This window comes from Cornus florida, unplaced genomic scaffold (assembly GCF_030987335.1).
Source record: "Cornus florida cultivar Cherokee Brave unplaced genomic scaffold, ASM3098733v1 CherokeeBrave_3.0.0_Hap2_Chr10, whole genome shotgun sequence".
NCBI lineage: Eukaryota > Viridiplantae > Streptophyta > Magnoliopsida > Cornales > Cornaceae > Cornus > Cornus florida.
In genome coordinates, this window is record NW_026775580.1 from 101,441,985 (window position 1) to 101,449,574 (window position 7,590).

General features: G+C 34.9%; 1 pseudogene; it reads right to left on the bottom strand.

The window, feature by feature from the left end:
* Positions 1-6,978: 6,978 nt before the first annotated feature.
* Positions 6,979-7,077, bottom strand: LOC132280437 (small nucleolar RNA R71; annotated as a pseudogene).
* Positions 7,078-7,590: the final 513 nt, after the last annotated feature.

Consider the following 7,590-nt stretch of genomic DNA (forward strand, 5'->3'; position numbering starts at 1 on the left):
CTATGCTAAAATTGGATATAGATATTCTAAAATAAACTTTTCTCAAAGTTAAGTTAGATGATCATTTATAGTAACAATTGTTCTTCTTATTTGCATTATATATAAAGATATTTTAGTTCATTTAGGACCTTTCTTTCATATTAAAACTCTCAGAAAGATATTGTAGTTTGTTTTATTATTTTTTGGCTTTCGGGCCCGAAAGATCTCGGGTGGGACCGGGACCTAGTTTTCGAGTTCGTGAAAATTTTTCAATTTCATTTTATTTGTAATATGTATATATATATGTATATACATATATGTGGATAAATGTATATGTATGGCATAGATGTGGATAAGGCTAGCATTGGAGGGCATTAAAGTACATTAAGGATATTATATTGCATTAGTTGTGTTCGTTGCGTATTTTAAAATATTTCTTAAAAATGTTATTTGCATTAATTAATCAAAGTTGTTTTTTTTTTTTTTTTTTTTTGGACAAGTGTATATTTGTCTTTATTTCTCAAAATGTGAAAAAACTTTGTTGACTTGAACAGTTGACAAGTTGAATAATTTTTTAACGCTTGTAATTACAATGGCTGGCTATACAGAAGCCCTTGATGAGCGCTGAAAAGTGCGCATTTAAACCCCTTAAGCTTAGGTATTCTAGAACCTTTATCTATCTTATTTTCCCGCTTTATATTGATTTCGTGTTATTTTGCATTTTCAGGTACTTATCCCTAAAATAAGCTAACTTAGCCAAATAAAAGCAGAAATGAAGCAATTCTGGGATGAAACAAAGAAAGGAGCAAAAGAGAAGCAAAAGGAAGCAAATGGTGAATTTCAACAACTTCGATCGATCTCAAGAAAAGTTCGATCGATCCAACTTTCGTCGATCTCAGCACTTCAAGATGGATCTAAGCCATGTTTATCCCTATTCAAAGATCTCAAAGTTCGATCGATCCAACTTCATTCTCTAATCGATCGAACCATCTTGTCCTTATCCAAATGATTGATCTTATCCAACTGTACCACCCTACCAACCACTTTTGTCCTTTTCCCAAAAATATCTTCAAAATATCTCAGATTTGTTTTTATCTAAAAAGGCGCCGCCATAGAGGATCAATCCAGCTTCAGTTTGATAGATCTTAGCCATGTTCGATCGATCCAAGGTCAATGTTCGATCGATCGAACTTCCTTCATGCGAAAAAGTTAAATTGCCAGCTTATAAAAAATTGTCCTCCATCCAATCATTGAGAGAATATTGGAGTACGTGCCAAATCATTTTTGGGTGTCACCTAACCTACCAAAAAAGGGGATTGGAGTAACTTTTGAGGGGGATTCACACACAACTATAGAAAGAGATTTGGAGAGAATTCTTAGTGAGGAAGCAAAGGAGAAGAGGAGGCTAGAGACACCATTGGAGTCTCTTCATCAACCAAGGAACAGATTTCTTCCATGAAGCTTGCCTTTGAGGGTTAGAAGACATCATCCATGAGTGGTTAGACATCCTCTTGGGGTTAGAGTTAGCCCTAAACATACTTTCTACATCTTAATTTATGTATTTTGAGGGGATTTGTACTGTGATACATATTTTGACACTTTTATATATACAAATCTTGTTTATTCAATGATTTATGCGGTTTAATGCTTCCAATTGATTATTTCATTCTATCCATATGTCTATGTATGCTAGAATAGATGTTCATGTGTTTGTCTCTATTTCTTGTGTTATTGATGCATGTCTATGTGTATTAATGCTATAGATCTATAGATTGTCAAAACATAGTGCTTGATGGAATGCTCTTGTGATTTACTTGATAGTTCATACTCATTTCTTAATAGATTGTGTCTCTCCCTTAGTTTAATTAGTTTAATTTCATGTCATTAACTTAGTTGTAGTGTAGTTGTTAAATGGAGGACAATCCATACTTGTTGTTTGATGTTCCATGCTTTTGAATGCAAATAGCATATGTGTGATACTTCCGGATTTCCGGATGCGGGTTGGCTAGGCCTACGCCCGACTACCCAAGGATATTAAACCAATTAGCAATAAATGAACACATAATACGATTAGGATAAACAAGAATAAATAAAATTTGCTGAAAAGAAACTAGAACGATAATCCAAAAACTGAAACCTCAGAATAAATTTTATAAATAAAGAATTATTCTGATACATTCATTTTTAATACAACTCGGGAATCCATCTGATGGACCCCTAATAAACTCCAACACTGGAAAAATAACAACTGAAGAACTCCAATGCTAAACCATGAAGAAAACTCCTACATCGTCGGAAGAATGAGTAACCGTCTCTGCTCAGCACAAACAAGCTCTACAACTTGGAACCGTTCATTATCTGAAAAATAATAGTGGGTTGGGCCCACGAACAAGTTCTAATCTAACTGCAATCCATTTAGAGACCCGATATGCAGATACACCCTAGATACCTCACAATACCTATTTAGTCCATAAGTATATATATATCCACACTAAGGACATTCATTGGACTGCAATAGGGGACTCAACCTGAATAGAAAACATTATGCGAAAACGCACCCAAAGGTGGGCATGAGTACCTAGACCTAACAGGGTACACCTCAACCTACTATAGCCAGTTACGCATCCATTGCATATACGCACCCTAAGCAACGATCCTGAGACTCAAGCTCATATCGCAGTACCATAATTTATATATATAAATTCCCATCCAAACCAATGTAGTGCCGCTCAACTGTTCGTTGCCATGACATGACATAAAATTAGAATTTAAATATTTTAATTAAATCCCTATCATTCCTATTAACAGAAAATATAAACAACCATCAAATATGTCGTTCAATTGTTTTAGTTGACAGGATATGAAACCATGAAGGATTTAACTATTTTAGTTAATCCATTCCATATGTATGAATGGGTTGGAATTAGCGTTTTGATCTAATTCGTCCCTCCGTATGTCACCGTCTCATACCGGTACATACCATGCATATGATCCGTAAAAAATGCAACATTTTAAGCAGTACATTAAACAGTATCCACATAATCCAAGTAGTTGATAAATGCAAAATTTAAACCATTCATCAACATCTAATCTAGAATCCATTCACGTAACTTAACGAGACTAAGTTTAATAATTCATCAAATTAAAGTCCAGCATCCATCCAGTTAATTGACAGATAATACATAATTAATTCTTCAATTAATTCTAGGCCATCACCCAATTAGATTGACAAAACCAAAGTATCAGTTTAACAATTTACGTCTAATTCAATAACCTAAGTATTTGCATAATAGTGCTTAATATTACTGCAGTTACAATCCCAGCTTAAATCCATGTATTGCAAAACAGAATTAGCATTTTAACAGTTAACATCCAAGGTATGCCTAGAGCAAACTTGATAACTAACTGACCCTAGCATGCAACCAAAAATAAGATTTATAAACATACTAGATCCCACTGGATTGCCAAAATTAAACTTAGGCAATTTAAGTTTTCTTCCATCCATTAGCCGTATAAAAAAAATGCATAAATTTTATACGGTTTGTTCCGTTAATTTAGGGGTAAACCTTGATCAATTAAAGTCTTATTAACACCTAAAATTAACTTCTTAATCATTCTGTATAGTCCTAGAATTTTTCCAGAATAGTTCAGTTCCACCCGTCCGTTAACAGTATGTTAAATTGTATAGTTTTATACTGTCTATCTTTTAGTGTAGAGACATAAATTATGCAACAAGAGGCTTTAACCACACTTGAAATTGGTATTAAGAACCCCAGTATGCTCACTACACAGTCCAGACCAAATTAAAAACATCCAAACATCACCGAAAACTTTAGAAAATCAATCCTTGTGAGAGACTGCTCTAAAACCAAAAGGAGAAGGCTCCAAAAACAAAAGGAGAAGGCTCTAAAACAAAAGAGCAGGCTCTAAAATAGAAGGAGAAGGCTCTAAAAATAAAAGGAGAAGGCTTTAAAACAAAAGAACAGGCTCTAAAATAGAAGGAGAAAGCTCTAAAGCAAAAGGAGAAGGCTCTAAAAACAAAAGAGAAGGCTCTAAGAATTCCTAGAGTCGTCTTCAAGAGGGTAGAGCCATGTGCTGCGTCTGTGAATTCTATGACCTTCTTCCTCGACTCCGGCTACTTCCAACCCTTTCTGTTTATTTTAAACCTGAACCTAGATGTCCCAAGTATGTCCAGTATCATCCAGATTCATTATTCATACTGAATTGCATTAAAATCCTTTAACACTTACCGATTATAACATGCTTATGAAAACTACTACTGTAACCAAACCTTCAGAAATCATCACATAACTAATTCAAGACAAAGATATGATTAATTTGACATATAAAAACATGCATAATTCAATTATTGATCCATTAAAACCCTAGAGCATACCTAGGTGCACAGAACACGAGTCAAAGGGACGGAGGAAGAAAAGAACTTGCCTATGATTCCAGTTGAAATCCCGGCGTCGTGTCCACTGTTCCGGCAACACTGAGTTACTGTCTAGCCTCCTGCTACTTCTGCTCTTCCTTTCTCCTAGGTCTGACCTTGAAGCCTCAGTCGGAAACCTCACAAACTTGCTCTGTTTCTCTCAAACCCTCACTTTGTATCTCTCTGTGTTTTGATACGCGAATAGGGCTTTCCAACCCTTCCTTCAAACTATAACCATATATATATAGGCACAGAGAAAACCTAATTCTAATGGTAATTCGAGACAGAAACCCTAATCTAAATTAACCCCTCGTCGGCCCATAGGATAAAACCCTCGTTAGAAACTTTGTCTGCTTCCACCTACAGAACTTCTAATAGTTTCAGTTATAAAATCCCTAAAGACTTTATTAACGTAAATTACATACTTATTTAACGTAATTAAATAATTAAACCTTTATATTAACAAATTACGAACACACAAATAATAACAACAATTCAGATAATTTAATTAAATCCAATAATACAAATAAAGCAAATAATGATTTAATTAAATCCAGTAATACAAATAAAGCAAATAATGCAATTAAATAATAAATTCCAATTAAATAGAATAATTAATCAAATAAGGCAAATGCAAATACACAATTAACAATTACAGAAAATAGAAATAAAACAATTAAACACAAAATCAATTAAGCAAATAGACACAAAATCAATTAAAAAAAAATGCACCAAAATAAACTTTAAATTCCAATTTTATCCTTTTGAAAAATAGGGGTATTACAATATATCTCTAACCTTGTGATATGTTTGGATTGTGAGCTTAATGAAAGGATTAATAGCTTAGTTTGATATATTGTGCTTTTCACTATGTTGCTTAGACAATATATGCTTAATTGGTCATCCTTACTAATTGAAACAATCAAACACACACACACAAATATTGCAACACATATCTTCCCCTCATTAATCATTCATTAAAGGTGTAGAAAAGTATGCTTAATGGTGATCTCTAAACCCCAAGATCTCTCTCTTTCTCTTTTATTTTCTTTATTGCATTATTGTTTACTTTAGTTTAATTTGCATCTAGTATAATTCAACCAACCAACCATTATTTTGATCACTCGACCTACTAATCCTACTTGTGATTCCACAACTTTGTACGACCCACCAATCCCTTGGGACGATCCTTACTTGCCCTAACTATATTTTTAGTGAAAGGTAGTAGTGGTAATTTCTAAATGTAAAACTTGGCCACATTCATCATAGCTCTACACCACTATCTTTTGGTAGTATCACAAACTGTTGGGTTTCGGGAGTGATGACCCGGGACCACACCAAGTTTTTGGCGCCGTTGCCGGGGATTGATTGAAGGCAACGTCGTATTAGTGGAATCAATTAGGAATTAGTACTCTTTTGATCGCGTCTTTACTTTACTTTTTATATTTCTTTTAATTACTCATTGTGTTTGTTCTTGTTTAACTAGGAGTATTAAGCTAGGAAGTAAGCAAAGGAGTATTCAAACAAAGGAGCTAAGCAAAAGAAGGAAAAAGCTAAAAATCTAAAAATTTGCAAGGCTAAAATTGGAGTTGAAGTGCTAAAGGACCTTTGTGAGCTTTTCCTTACTCAACCCTTAGTTAAATCGTCGGCCCGCATGAAGGCTTGTATTTCAATTCTTAGATAAATCGTGAGCCCGCATGGAGGCATTTTATTGTTCTTTGCATATTTTTGAAAGCATGGGAGTATATAATCATTGCATGTAAAGGAAGTTTGTTGTTGATTGATTTGTTGTGAATGTGAAGTGTTTGTTCATTGCTTGTTGCTTGTTGTGTCTTTTTGTGCATGCATGGTCGTAGGTCATTAAATCCTACTCTTGTCCCTCTTAATTTGAATTTAGAATCCATTGTTTGTACACCTAGGGGAAGGGGTAATTTTGATCATTCTACTTCTATAATGGAAGTAAACAATGAGGACCATGTGGAGAACCTTGGTCACATAGACCAACAAAGTATCCTCCATCTTAATGTGCATCATGATAACATGCAAGTACCATTAGGTATGCCAAGACCATTCATTCACCAACCACAACAACAAGGCCAAGTTCCATTGGGAATACCAAGGCCAATGTATGCTCCATAACCACCTATCATCCAAGGAAATCAAGGTGCCCATGTTACACCTCCAATTGTTAATCCTCCCCTTGCTTTAAGAGATCACTATGTGCCTAATGAATACAATGCACCCACATGCATTCAATTGCCACCATTTAGAGCACACCACTATGAGATCAAACCACAAACCATTCAAATGCTTCCTAACTACCATGGACTTCCGAGTGAAGAACCTTACAAGCATTTGGATGAGTTTCTTGAAGTATGTTCCACCGTAAGATATAAGGACATGCCGGAAGAGGTCTTAAGGCTTAAACTTTTTCCATTCACCCTTAAAAACAAGGCAAAATATTTGTTTAACAATCTTAGACCTTTTTCAATAACTTCTTGGGCAGAAATGCAACAAGAGTTCTTGAAGAAGTACTATTCGGTTTCTAAGACCAATGCCATGAGAACCTCAATTCGAGAGTTTTCACACGGGGATGGAGAAACGTTCCATGAGGCATGTGAATGCTTTAATGAATTGCTTAGGAAATGTCCACATCATGACATGCCCAAATGGTAATTAGTTCAATATTTCTTTGAGAGCTTATCGGATAATTACAAGGGCATGGTTGATGCTTCCATGGGTGACTCTTATATTGATAGGCATGAGGATGACGTGTGACGTCTTTATGAGAGCATGAGTGAAAATTCTTTGCATCGAACTTTATCTTCAAAGAACGGTAGAAATTCTAGTGGTAAAAAGAGTGGTGGCTTACATCAAGTCAACCACTCCAATGAAATTGTTGCCGAGATGAAATCATTATCTCAAAGGTTTAATCAATTCTTGATTAACCAAAACTCGGCAAATCAAGTATCTTCCTTCCCTAACCATTCTTATTATGCATCTAATGAGACATGTATGACTTGTTCAAGTGTTTTACATTCTACTTGCAATTGTCCCCATGGACATGTGCAAAGTGAGCATCATGAACAAGTAAATGCAACATTTGTGAATCAAGGGAACAATCCTTATGGTAATCACCATAATCCTAGTTGAAGAAATCACCTGAACTTCTCTTG